Source organism: Erinaceus europaeus, chromosome 20, assembly GCF_950295315.1.
Source record: "Erinaceus europaeus chromosome 20, mEriEur2.1, whole genome shotgun sequence".
NCBI classification, from domain to species: domain Eukaryota; kingdom Metazoa; phylum Chordata; class Mammalia; order Eulipotyphla; family Erinaceidae; genus Erinaceus; species Erinaceus europaeus.
The window spans coordinates 9,431,625-9,445,416 of NC_080181.1; positions in this window are offsets into that span (position 1 = coordinate 9,431,625).

Here is a 13,792-nt window from a genome sequence, read left to right on the forward strand (position 1 = left end):
ACAGGATCTTAATGCATGTCATTCTGGCACCAAAAGGGGTTTTCAAAATTAATTTAAAGATTTCCTCTGACTCTAATTAATTAAACTGCAGCCTAGGAAAATTGAAATCCAGCAGAGGAAGCAGTTTCAACCAAGACATGATCAACAATGTTAACTTGAGGGAGCTAGTCAGAAATTGGCCAGGGAAACAGCTCAGTGTCAGAGCTCAGAACTTACATGCCTGAAGCTCCAGAGCCTCCAGGTTCAATTCTGGCACCACCATGTATATAGTACTCCAACCTATTTCTCACTTTCATAAAAAGTAAAATAAAAATAAATATTGTATTGTTCATATAGTGGTGAGCATAGCTGCCTCCCCCAAAATACTTTTTTTTTTAAGAAAAGATTGTTGGTTTCGGCAATTGGGTGCTCACTGAGAAGTGCATGCTATGGGATGGACAGCAGAAACAGAGAACGTGGAGTAACCTCTGCCTTGGGCAGAGGTTGTGATGGTGAATCTACTGACTTGCCTAGCACATAGGAAACACTTCACAAACAGCAATTACTATTGATATTTCCTCATCAGAGAAACATAATGATTAAATGAAAAGCAAAAAAGACAAGTAACTTAGGGCAATTAAGTCGCTCACTCAAAGATGTCTGGGAAGTGGATCTAGACAGAGGAAAAGCCTCAGCAAAGGCTAATGACATAGAGGAGGGAAGTGACAGATGGGAATGAACCCTGTCCTGGGATGTACCTTCATAATGGACACAAGTGCAATGATTGGTTTTGAAAAAGAGGACAGACTAAAGGGGAAAGGAAAAGGCTGAGGAACCACCCTGATGAAGGTTAATGGGAAAAGAAGGTTACTCAGAAATCCTAAGTCAGGTGTGTGTGTGTGTGTGTGTGTGTGTGTGTGTGTGTGTGTGTGTGTGTGTGTGTGTGTGTGTGTAACCAGGGTCTTGAATATACCTGATAATATGCTAGAGCCACTTTTTCAGAGCAAGAGAGTGGGATGGGGTGGAGGGTCATTTTACCAAAAGATCCCCTGGTACCTATACTTCCATGTGGTTCCAGAGCTCAAACCTACTACAATAAGGCAAGGCATGTGTCCTACCTGATGACTGTTTCTATGGCCCAGAGGATTTCTCTCTGAGGAAATCAGGAGACAAAATTATAAACTGAAAATAGATCCAGAAAAAAAGAGAGGAAGAAAGAAAAGGAAGAAAGAAAAAAAATAGATCCAGAAGGTGTGTGTGTGTGTGTCCTGAGAGGAAGAAAAGAAGGCTTTAAAACAGGGGGAGTCTTAGTGGAGGAGGAGATAGGGTCATGTTCCCACCCACACTTGCCCCCAACTCAGGTGATGGTTGTCATATGGGTTAGAAAGTGTTTCATCTTATAGTGGCATCTTGGGGTGGCCAGAGCTGCTATTAAACATTCTACAATCCACAGGACAGCCTCCATAATAAAGAAGTTTCCTTCCCAAAATGTAATAGTGTCAAGGTTGAAAAACCATGCTTTGGAACAACTATTAAGGGAATTTCATGAAGAAATTAGGGAGAAATGAGCAGGAGGGTTGGCAACAGCACAACTCACTCCAGCATAAATGGCACAAACTGGTGGTGAATCCAACTGGTAAGATTTTTTGGAGTGTTTTTGTTACATTAAGAAAAGAGAGCAAGTAAGTAGAATTTCTTCTTTTAAAGAACTATATAAATATTTGACATGAACTGATTACTAAACAAATTGCAAACTATTGGTAACTAAAATTGGTAACTATTTTCCAGATGAGAACATAAATAAATCCCAATAATAAATAGAGAAATTAAGGAACTTGGCCAAGATCACACAGCCAGTAAGGGGAAGAAAAAGGTTTTACACATAAGCAGGTTGTCATGAGTGCCTGTATTCTTATGAGAATGTCATACTGCCTTTAAGTGATGCAATCTTTACATGTTTCCTTTGACCTTCCAAGTCTGAGGTGTGAGCATTCTCCCAAAGGCATTTTCTCTGACAGCCATACACTACACAGATCTACCCTTAACATACAGGATTCAGTGTTGATTTCAACAACCCCAATCCTAACTGCTAAGGGCTAGGAAGGTCTTAAAAGTTTTCCTTAGAGAGAATTTAAGTCTTTACTATGTGACCCTCTAGTAGTTTGCAAGTGTTCTGTCTGTTTATGTGGCAATACTACTGAGGTTCCTCTCTCTAAAATTGCAGTGACTTCAATGTCTTGGAAGGCTGATCACTCTATCTGTAAAGGATTTTTTGACTATTAATGCTTGATAATAAGCTTCAATCAGCTAACAACTGGAAGATCAAATTCCTAGAATCATCATCACCAGGATTCTGCAGAAGCACTGCTAAGATTCTGACTTTCATGTGTATTAATACAAGAAGTCGGGGGAAACTAATATCTGGTCTATTGTTAATGCTGCAGAAGGAAATGCCTAGAAACTGATGGGGATTAGACACTTGAAAGCATCATTAATCCATCCTTGGGACCTGCGTGACTTTTGACCTGGCTCTGGCAACTGTCAACATGAGAGGTATAGGCTGCGACCTCCTGCCTGGATGGCAGCTGGCTGAGGCAAGGCTATTGTGCTGGGAAATGGGGCTGCTAGCAGCTCACCTAAAGACAGTGAAAGGAGAGTAGCTGGAAGGATGCCTGAGACCAGGGCAGCCTGCAGAGAAAGGCCCCATCAGACTTCCCCCAGGCCTCCTCTAGTACTACAGGCTCCCCAAAGACTCCAGGGGTTTACCTGCCAATTCCCTCCATCCTGAACAACTCTCTTCAAGCCTATATTTGGTTCTTTATGTCCCCTTCCCCATCCCAGCTGCCCTGACACCACACATCTAGTCCACATTCTTTGACCAAAGAGGTAATATAGTGGTAGAGTGCAGTACTTACATGAGTAAGGTCCAAAGTTTAATATGGAGTGGTGCTCTGTTCTTCTCTCTCATTCATTAATAAATGTTCTTAAAATAATCCACATTCTCGGGAGTCGGGCTGTAGCGCAGCGGGTTAAGCGCAGGTGGCGCAAAGCACAAGGACCGGCATAAGGATTCCAGTTCGAACCCCGGCTCCCCACCTGCAGGGGAGTCCCTTCACAGGCGGTGAAGCAGGTCTGCAGGTGTCTTATCTTTCTCTCCTCCTCTCTGTCTTCCCCTCCTCTCTCCATTTCTCTCTGTCCTATCCAACAACGACAACAACAATAATAACTACAACAATAAAACAACAAGGGCAGCAAAAGGGAATAAATAAATAAAATAAATATTAAAAAAAATAAATAAAAAATAATCCACATTCTCCAAGTCACCTGTTTTCCTTGAACATACTCAGAAAGCCTTTCCTGGGGGCTGGGTGGTGGAGCAGTGGGTTAAGCGCACATGGCACAAAGCGCAAGGACTGGCGTGGGGATCCCAGTTTGAGCCCCCCGGCTCCCCATCTGCAGGGGAGTCGCTTCACAGGTGGTGAAGCAGGTCTGCAGGTGTCTGTCTTTCTCTCCCCCTCTCTGTCTTCCCCTCCTCTCTCCATTTCTCTCTGTCCTATCCAACAACGAACAACATCAACAATGGTAATAATAATAACCACAACAAGGCTACGGCAACAAGGGCAACAAAAGGGGGGAAAAATGGCCTCCAGGAGCGGTGGATTCATGGTGCAGGCACCGAGCCCAGCAATAACCCTGGAGGAAAAGAAAAAAAAAAGAAAGCCTTTCCTATTTATATGATAATATATGAGAAACATGGACCAAGATTTAAGATTTTTTGTTTGTTTTTAAATTTCTGTATAATTTTTAAGCTTCATTTATTTTCATGAAAGACACCAAAACTCTGGCACTTGGCAATTTTGAAGATTGAAACTAGGTCCTCCCAGGTATCAGGCAGGCAAGTCTGGACTTGCTATCTCCTCAGCCCTATTTCTATCTTAACTAGATTACTTACATTTCCCCTGTTCTCCATTCCAGTTCTTTCTTACTTAATTGAAATGGCTTACTCCTCAAGGCACTTCTCTATGTTCCTACATCTGGTGATTTCTATCACTCTACAGCTGAGATAAAACCATTGGAGTCTTAAACACTAGGCACAGTGAGTGACCTCAGTGAGTAACAGAGATCTGGGGTTTTGAGGCCTGTGAGATGGCTTATCTGGGAAGGTACTGTCTTTGTCTTGTGAATAATTCAGGTTCCATCCTCTGGCACACCACATGGGAAAACTCAGCCACTGAGGGGAGCCTGGGTGCTGTGTTGTCTGTCTATCTGCCTGAAAAAGTTGGCCTAGAGTGGTAAGGGTCAGAAACACAGGGAAAAAGAAAACAAAAAAATGAAAACACATGAAGGGTTTTGTATGGTCCCACCTGGTCTTCCTCACCACTAGGAACCTGTGCTTCATGCTGGTGCTGCTGTGGACTCTCCATCCCAGGAGGCACCTGGATTTACCTTTTAGTCCTGCTGGTGAACTTATCAGTGCTTTGAGATTATGGCCATAGCACCCTTCTCAGGCTGACTAAGGAGATCTGGGGTGACAAGTAAAACGTATCTGCTCTTACAGAAGGAAATGGGTCAAAGGAGAATAGTCATGGGTCCAAGAGAAAGAACAAGAATAGAACCATTATACTCAGGTCCCCAAACCTCTGTCTTCTATTGTTAAAGTCCAGAGGTGCCAGCAGGCCGGGCTAGCTTCGTGGCAGTAGAGAGAGATTCAAGGACACACGGCTGGGCCGGGAAGCTGTATTTCTTTATTCATGAACAACGATTCATAAACTAAACCAAACTAATCACCACACAGATCTGTCCTGCATCCTTCTCTTCCAGTGGCCACACCAGAACTCTGGAACCACGTAGCATAGGGGGCGGGGAGAAAGAGAGGCGCAAAACTAGCAAGGACCAAACCAATTCTCCTGGCGGGGGGAGAGCAAGACCAAACCATTGTGAAGCATACAACAGTCTTCTCCAGCTGCCATGCACAGGGAGTCTCCCAAGTCCTTGTGGCAATCTCTCAGCCACAGTGATGCCATGCCCTTCCTTTGCCTTCCCCTCTAGTGCCTCTAGTGTCTAGTGGTGAAGTACTGTTAGCTGGCTGGCTTAGTTTGTCTCTGACATTCCCTCTTTATTTAAATTACCTGAACTTTGAAAGAAGTGATATGTTTAAAGTCTAAGCCTAATTAGGTGATGAGGGGCTGGAGGTAGAGGACGAGTTCTATCTTCTCTGTGTCTTCTATCAACTCCACAAGGAAGCCTAGGTAGCAGTCTAAGTGGCAAATGTTCCAGTGAACTAGAGAAGAGATGTTACCTGGGTATTATACCAGCCTACCTGGGACACCTCTAATCCAAAAATGAACACAGGATATTGAATGCACATGATAGGTATCCAGTAAATATGTATTGGGATAAATAAGTTCTTTATTTTTTTGGGGGGGGGTGGATAAGTAAGTTCTAATATCCTATATCATCTTACCATCTCTTTAGTATTTAGATTACCCTTACTCTGAGTAGACAGAGGCTGATAGAAACAGAAGAACTAAAATGAGTGTGGCTCCAAGAAAGAGTAAAATTTGTCTGAGAACAAGAGAAAAGTTGGGGCCTCTCTGAGTGCCCCAGACTCCCCATGTGTAATGATGACATAGGGGAGAAGAATGGCAAGCAAGAAAAGAGGGAACTATTTCCAACCAGTGAAGGTTTCTTCCACCTCTGTGATCCAAAGAACACCCAGGCCTGTTTTTGACCAGAAGACATGAGGTGAAAATTGCTTCTCAGCAAACCAAGTTTTTGCAGAGTAGGAGAACTTACTGTTTCACAGCTTTAGCCAAACAATGCTAGCTTGATCATCAAATATTAGAATTGGGAGAAACAAGCATTGATGCAAGTAAAAAAATATTCTGCTGCTGATTTAAAGACAAGTGAATCGCTAAATATTTTTATTAGCAGCAAATTTGCTGCTTGCTGGAACTAATTTCACGCCCTGTAGATATGGTGCTTAAGTTGGAAATGGCATTAAATTGCTCTCTCCTTGAGGCTGGTACGGATGCTGGTTGCAACAACCGCTAGGTGGCACAGGCAGGGAAGCTCTTCAAAGACCAGCATCTTTGGAGCCAATCACAGGAAGCAGGGGAAATTCCTCCCTCCACTTCCCTACTCCCAGAAATGTCTCAAATATCTAGAACTTTTAAAACAGGGAGTTGCCTAGAAAGGAACCTTCCTCCTAAGGCTCTTGAATTTCCCAATTCAATCTTTTCTCTAAGTTCCTATGACAGTTTGAGTTAGTCCATACAATGTGTCACTCACAAACTTTCTTGTGCCTTAGGGATGTGTCTTCAACTAGTACAGACAGCGCCCAAAAAGGAAAAATGACATCTCATCACCAGTCTTATTTATCTGGGATTGGTACAACTTGCAGGTCAAAGGACTAGAGTAAAAGAACTCAAAGAAAGTTCTAGAAAGGAAGAGACTAGGCTAGAACAAGGAGTAACAAAACATACAGAAGGCAGGGTGGGGGTACAGCATAATGGTTATGCAAACAGACTTTCATACCTGAGGCTCTCAAGTCCCAGGTTCAGTCCCCCATACTGCCATAAGCCAGAGTTGATCAGTGATCTGGTTAAAATAAATAAATAAATAAATACATACATACATACATACAGAAAGCATAGTGGACCTGGGATGAAAAAGCATGTGAGCAACCCTATGTGGAGACAAGGTAAAAAAAACTATGGCTCAGAGGCAGGCCAGAGCCAAATGACATTAAATGGTAATGGTCAGAGTGTGCTGCAGGTGGTCAAATGGACCAAAAGAATGAGGAGCACAGGTGCATAAGGGGGTGAAGGGGATGACAAGCTCAAAGTTCAAAAGAATAGTTAGAACACTTGTAGAAGCTGGAGAATAAGAAGAAGCATACACACACACACACACACACACACACACACACACACACAAGATGTTTCACAGTCATTTAGAACTACAGCCAAGATGTGTTCACCAAAAATAAGCTTTGTCAACTTGAATACATTTCTGTGTGCAACAGAATCATAAGGTTGATAAATCAGATAATGTCATTCTCTTGAAAACTTTTAAAAATATTTCTTTAATTTCTTTACTGGGGGGTTAATGGTTTACAGTTGACTGTAAAATACAATAGTTTGTACATGCATATACATATATATATAGTTGTTTTTTACCTCCAGGGTTATTGCTGGGGCTGGGTGCCTGAACTACGAATCCACTGCTCCTGGAGGTCATTTTTTTCTCTTTTGTTGCCTTTGCTGTGTATCGTTGTTGTTATTATTGTTGTTATTGCTGTCATCATTGTTGGATAGGACAAAGAGAAATGGAGAGAGGAAGAGAAGACAGAGAGAGAGAAATAGACACCTGCAGACCTTCTTCACCACTTGTGAGGTGACCCCCTTGCAGGTGGGGAACCAGGGGCTCAAACTGGGATCCTTATGCCAGTCCTTGTGCTTTGAGCCATGTGTGCTTAACTGGCTGTGCTACCGCCCAACCCCCTCATTAAAATATTTTTGTTTATGGGCTGGATGGTGGTGTACCAAGTTGAGCACACATATTACAATGTGCAAGGCCCCAGATTCAAGTCCTTGGTCCCCAACTGCAGCAGGGAAGCTTTGTGAGTGGTGAAGCAGTGCTTCAGGTATCTCTCTGTCTCTGTCTCTCTCTTTCCCTCCCTATCACCCCCTTCCCTCTCAATTTCTGGGTGTCTCTATCCAATAAATAAAGATAATAAGTAAATTAAAAATATATATTTTATTTATTATTGGGTAGCGACAGAGAAAAGTTGAGGGGAGGGGGAAATGGAAGGGGAGAGAGATATATATGCATCCCTGCTTCACTACTCATGATATCCCCCCTGCCCCCCCCCCCCCCCCCCCCCGCACACTGAACCTAGGTCCTTGTGCACTTTAATGTAAGCACTTAACCAGGTGCACCACCGCCTGGCCTTATTCTTGAAAACTTCTGATTTAGCTAAACTCTTCCTCCAGAAGAAAACCTAAATTCTGTGACATTGAATCCCAAGCCTTTCACAGGAGTCTCACTTCCTGGGCCCTGTTATTCTAGCACATCATAGTATTTGCTGCTCCTGAGCCAGTCCAAAGACATTCACTCTTCCATGGTAGACTTGTCCTGTTTCTTCACTCTGGAATATATTTCTTCTTTAAAAAAAATATTTATTTATTTATTCATGAGAAATGATAGGAGAGAGAAAGAACCAGACATAACTCTAGCACATGTCAGGGATTTAACTTGGGACATCATATTGAGAGTCCAATGCCTTAACCACTGCGCCACCTCCGGACCACATCTGGAATATATTTCCATCTCCATCTTTCACTTATCTCACAAAAATACTATGGAACTATGTCTCACAGTCCTGTTAAAATGTCATTTGTTGGGAGTCGGGCAGTAGCGCAGCAGGTTAAGGGCACGTGGCGTGAAGTCCAAGGACCAACGTTAGGATCCCAGTTTGAGCCCCTGGCTCCCCACCTGCAGGGGAGTCGCTTCACAGGCAGTGAAGCAGGTCTGCAGGTGTCTATCTTTGTCTGCCCCTCTCTGTCTTCCCCTCCTCTCTCCATTTCTCTCTGTCCTATCCAACAACGACATCAATAACAACAAAAATAATAACTACAACAATAAAACAACAAGGGCAACAAAAGGGAATAAATAAAAACATATTTTAAAAAATGTCACTTGTTTTGTAAAGCTCTCCTTTCCCTTTTTGTCCCATGAAGAAGTAATCTCCCCTTTCTCTGGGGTCTCTATATGTCTTGTTAATATTGATAATGTATAGTTGAATATAATGCAACAATATAGTATCTATTACATGTTATATTTAAAAATAAATACACTCAGTCACCAAAATAGCTCACTTGGATGGTATGCTGCTTTACCATGTACATGACCCAGGTTTGAGCCCAGCCCCACTGAACTGAAGGAAGTTCCAGTACTGTGGTCTCTCTCTTTCTCTCCCTCTCTTCCTCCCTCCCTATCTCTCTACATCTCTGTCTCATTCTTCCTTTTTTCTTTTCTTCTTTTTTCCACCAGATTTATTTCTGGGACTTGTCTGTAAGACTAATCACTGTTTATGGAAGCTATTTTTTCTTTTTCTTGATAGAAGGCAAGTGACAGAGAGGGAGACCAGAAGAGAGAGCAGGAGAGAGACAGGAGAGAGACTTGTAACACTGTTCCACTGCTTCTAAAGCTTGCCCCCTGTGAGTGGGGACAAGGAACTTGGATTGGGTGTTTAGGAGCAGGGTATGGAACCTGGGTCCTCAAGCATGGTATCATGTGCATTCTACTGAATGAGCCACCACTCTGCCTCTCTCTCTCTCTCTCTCTCTTTGAATTATTATTTTTCTTCCTCTTCTTCTTATTTATTAGTGATTAAATATTGATCTACAAAATTACATGTCAACAGGGGCATAATTCCATACTGTTCCAACCACCAGAGTTCTGAATTCCCGACTCCTCCACTACAGTCCACCACTGTCCTCCCAAGGTTGCAGACATGGGTTAACCATCATCTCTACTACTATCTGTCTACATTGGTACATAATTACCCCCTTTTTTTTTTCCAAGTTCAGTTCTCTCTTCCCCTCCAAGCCACAAATAACCCTATTACTACATCCAAATGCCCCTCCCTTTTCTTCCTCTCTCTCTGGGTACTGATGGAACTGTAGTACAGAGCCCTCTTACTCTTAGCCTCTTCCTCCTATCACTTCCCCCCTACTGGGAGTATGGATCAAGTTTATTTTAGGGTGCAGAAAGTAAGAGTTCTAGCTTCTGTAATTGCTTCTCCACTGGATATGGGCAGTGGCAGGTCAATCCATATTCCCAGCCTGTTTCTATCTTTCCCTAGCGGAGATACGAGGTTCCAGCTCACACTGGTGAGGTCGTCTGCTCAGAGAAGTCAGGGTACAATAATGGGAGCTACTTTCTGCCCTAACCCAACTTTCTTGCCCTTTTCTCTACTCTGACACCATTTTCTCAGATAATACTTTTAATCCAATTTCATCCTAGCTCTCAAACTCAAGCAAAAATTGTCATAGTTGTGGATCCCTAGAAACATACCTAAAATGGATTTCCAAGCTTTCTTCCACCCTAAGATCCCTAGTCTTAACTGCTCTGTTCCTAATTTTTGGTTCCTATTTATTAACTATTTTGTCTCATTTTATGTCCTGCCCTCTCTTTATTAATTTTTTAAATTTATTTTTGCTTCTAGGGTTATCACTGGGGCTCAGTTCTGGCACTACAAATCCACTGTTCCTAGTGACCATTGTCCCCATTCTTATTGGATAGGACAAAGGGAAATTGAATGGGGAGAGGAGATAGAGAGGGAAAGAGAAAGATAGACACTTGCACACTAGCTTCACCACTTGTGAAGCTTCCCCCTGCATATGGGGAGCCAGGGGCTTGAACCCAGATCCTTGAACTTAGTTCTATGTGCGCTTAACTAGGTGTGCCACTTCCCAGCCCCTATCCCTCTCTTTCTATTTGGAAGAGTCATCCCAAAGTAGTGAAGTCCTGAAAAATACAAAATAAGTAAATAAAATTATAAAATTCATATACTCTGGCACAAATTAGAAGCAATACATTCATTTACCCATATACTGATTTGGAACAGGTATAGATATCCTAAATGGTGAGCTCTCTATTTTTAATTTTTTAATATATTTATTTATTTTCCCTTTTTTTGCCCTTGTTTTTTTTTATTGCTGTTGTAGTTATTATTGTTGTTGTCATTGTTAGCTAGGACAGAGAGAAGTGGAGAGAGGAAGGGAAGACAGAGAGGGGGAGAGAAAGATCTGCTTCACTGCCTGCTTCACCACCTGCTTCACTGCCAGACCTGCTTCACAGCCTGTGAAGTGACTCCCCGCTAGCACCCGACTCCCTATTTTTCATTTTTAAAATAATTTTATTGGGGGTTAAAGGTTTATAGTACACTTGTACAATAATTCTGAACTCTTTCAAGTAAGAATATTAGCTAGGACACAACATAATGGTTATATAAAAAAAGACTTCAATCCCAGGTTCAATCCCTACCACCACCATAAACAAGAGATGAACTGGGATTGGGCAGCAGCACAGTAGGTTAAGTGCATATGACACGAAGCACAAGGACCAGCATAAGGTCTCAGTTCGGGCCTCCGGCTCCTCACCTGCAAGGGAGTCGCTCCTTGGGTGGTGAAGCAGGTCTGCAGATGTCTATGTTTCTCTTCCCCTGTCTTCCCCTCCTCTCTCAATTTCTCTCTGTCATATCCAACAACAATGACATTACTAACAATAATAATAATAACCACAACAAAAATAAAAACAACAAAGGCAACAAAAGGAGGGGGGAAAAAAGCCTCCAGGAGGCGTGGATTCATGGTGCAGGAGCCCAAGCAATAACCATGGAGGTCATAAATAAATAAATAAATAAATAAATAAATAAAATAAAAAGAGATGAACAGTACTATGGGAGGGAAAAAAAAAAAACCTTGATCATTTTATATTTCACTTATGTAAGAACCCAGCAGACAAGGTGAGAGATCAACAGTAAATATTTTTGAGGAGACTTCTGGAGGCGAAGCTACGAGCAGCAGCAGATCTGTTTCTCTCCTCCCCTCCCCTCCCCTCCCCTCCCCTTCCCTCCCCTCCCCTTCCCTCCCCTCTCCTCTCCTCTCCTCTCCCCGATCAACTAGGAATACCAAAGGAGACAACCTGGACCGAAACAAGACAGGACTAGAACGACTTCAGGAACCCACCAAATCACTGGTGAGCGCAAACACGTGTGGCTGGTGGACAGAGAGGAGCCTAGGGAGAGATTAAGTGGCTGTTAACAGTCTGGCAGTTTATCAGAGACACCACCTCCAGTCTGTTCCACCAACAAGGGGACAGCTGAAAGGAGGAGAGGACTCCCAGGAGACTCACCAAGTGCAACTCTGACTCTCCATTGCTACTACCCTCAGAATCTGAAGCAGCAGCAGGGAGGGACACCAGGGGACAGAGTTCTAACCAGGAAACTCAGGAAAAGATCTATACCTCGGTGGCATAGCTGAGGGGCTGAGAAAGTCTCTGCATAACCACTGGATTATCTCTGCCACACCCTGCTTTATCTCTTGGTCAGGAGTCAGTGATTAAGCTAAGAAGCCTACTTATAGTTTAAAAGCCCTCTGGCTCCCATAGCCTACAGGGAAGAAAAAGAACAAAAGAGACTTTTAAGCCACTGAGCTCCAAATCAGGGATTAAAATACTATTGAAACAACTGTTAACTTCCATCACTGTGAACCCTTTAATAACCTTACTTAGACACAAGTCAATCCAGGCAATACTGATCAGTAATTTGAAAAGTACTGAGAGAAGGAACTCATAACATAATATATAAAATGGTTAAACCAACAAGAAGAAATATTGGAAAAATGGACCAGGACAAGAGTCCAGCTAAAAGCCCCCCAAAGGGTGAAGCACAAAATAATGAGGTCAATATCCAAAGACTAGCTAAGGAAATAATCACAGGAGTGAGTAAAGAGTATGAAAGAATTGTAATCAGAAATACAAGAACAACAAATGAGGATATGAAAGAAAACACTAATTAATTATTTCAAGGTTATTAGAGAGCTAAAAGCTGAAATAGCTGAGCTAAGAACACAACTAGCTGAACAAGCTAAAACAGTATCAGAACAGGGTAACAAAATAGATAAATTCCATAAAACAGTAGAGGGAAAAGAGAACAGAATCAGTGAGGCTGAAGACAGAATTAGCAAGATTGAGGACGAATTATAGACAACTAAAAATGAAGTAAGAGATCTCAGAAAGACATTAAGAGATACTGAAAACAACAACAGAGTCCTATGGGATGACTTCAAAAGAAACAATATATGCATTATTGGCTTACCAGAGGAAGAAAGAGAGGGAGAGGAAGAAAGCATTCTTCAAGCCATAATAGCTGAAAACTTCTCTAGTCAAGACAACATCAAAGACATAAAGAATCAAGAAGCCCAGAGGGTCCCAAACAGAATTAACCCAGACTTAAAGACACCAAGACACATCCTGTTTAGAATTGCAAGGAATAGGATAAAGAAAGGATCCTGAGGGCTGCAAGAGAAAAACAAAGAGTCACCTACAGAGGAAAACCCATAAGATTAGCAGCAGACTTCTCCACACAAACACTACAGGCCAGAAGAGAATGGCAAGATATCTATCGAGTGTGCAATGAGAAAGGCTTTCAGCCAAGAATACTGTATCCTGCTAGACTGTCATTCAGACTAGATAGAGGCATAAAAACCTTCTCAGACAAGCAACAGTTGAAGAAATCAACTGTCACCAAGCCTTCCCTGAAAGAAGTTCTGAAAGGTCTCCTATAAACAGTCAGACCACCATAAATAGGCCATATATCAGAACACTCTAAAATTCTACAAGAATGGCATTAAAATATCTTCATCTTTGATATCAATAAATGTCAATGGCCTGAATTCACCTATTAAAAGACACAGAGTAGGAAGATGGATCAGAAAATACAACCCAACAATATGCTGTCTACAGGAAACCCACCTAACTCAACAAGACAAACACAGACTTAAAGTGAAAGGATGGAAAACTATCCTACAAGCTAATGGCCCACAAAAAAGGGCAGGAATAGCTATTCTCATATCTGACATGATAGACTTTAAAATAGATAAGATTTAAGGGAGTCGGGCTGTAGCGCAGCGGGTTAAGCGCAGGTGGCGCAAAGCACAAGGACCAGCATAAGAATCCCGGTTCAAACCCCGGATCCCCACCTGCAGGGGAGTCGCTTCACAGGCGGTGAAGCAGGTCTGCA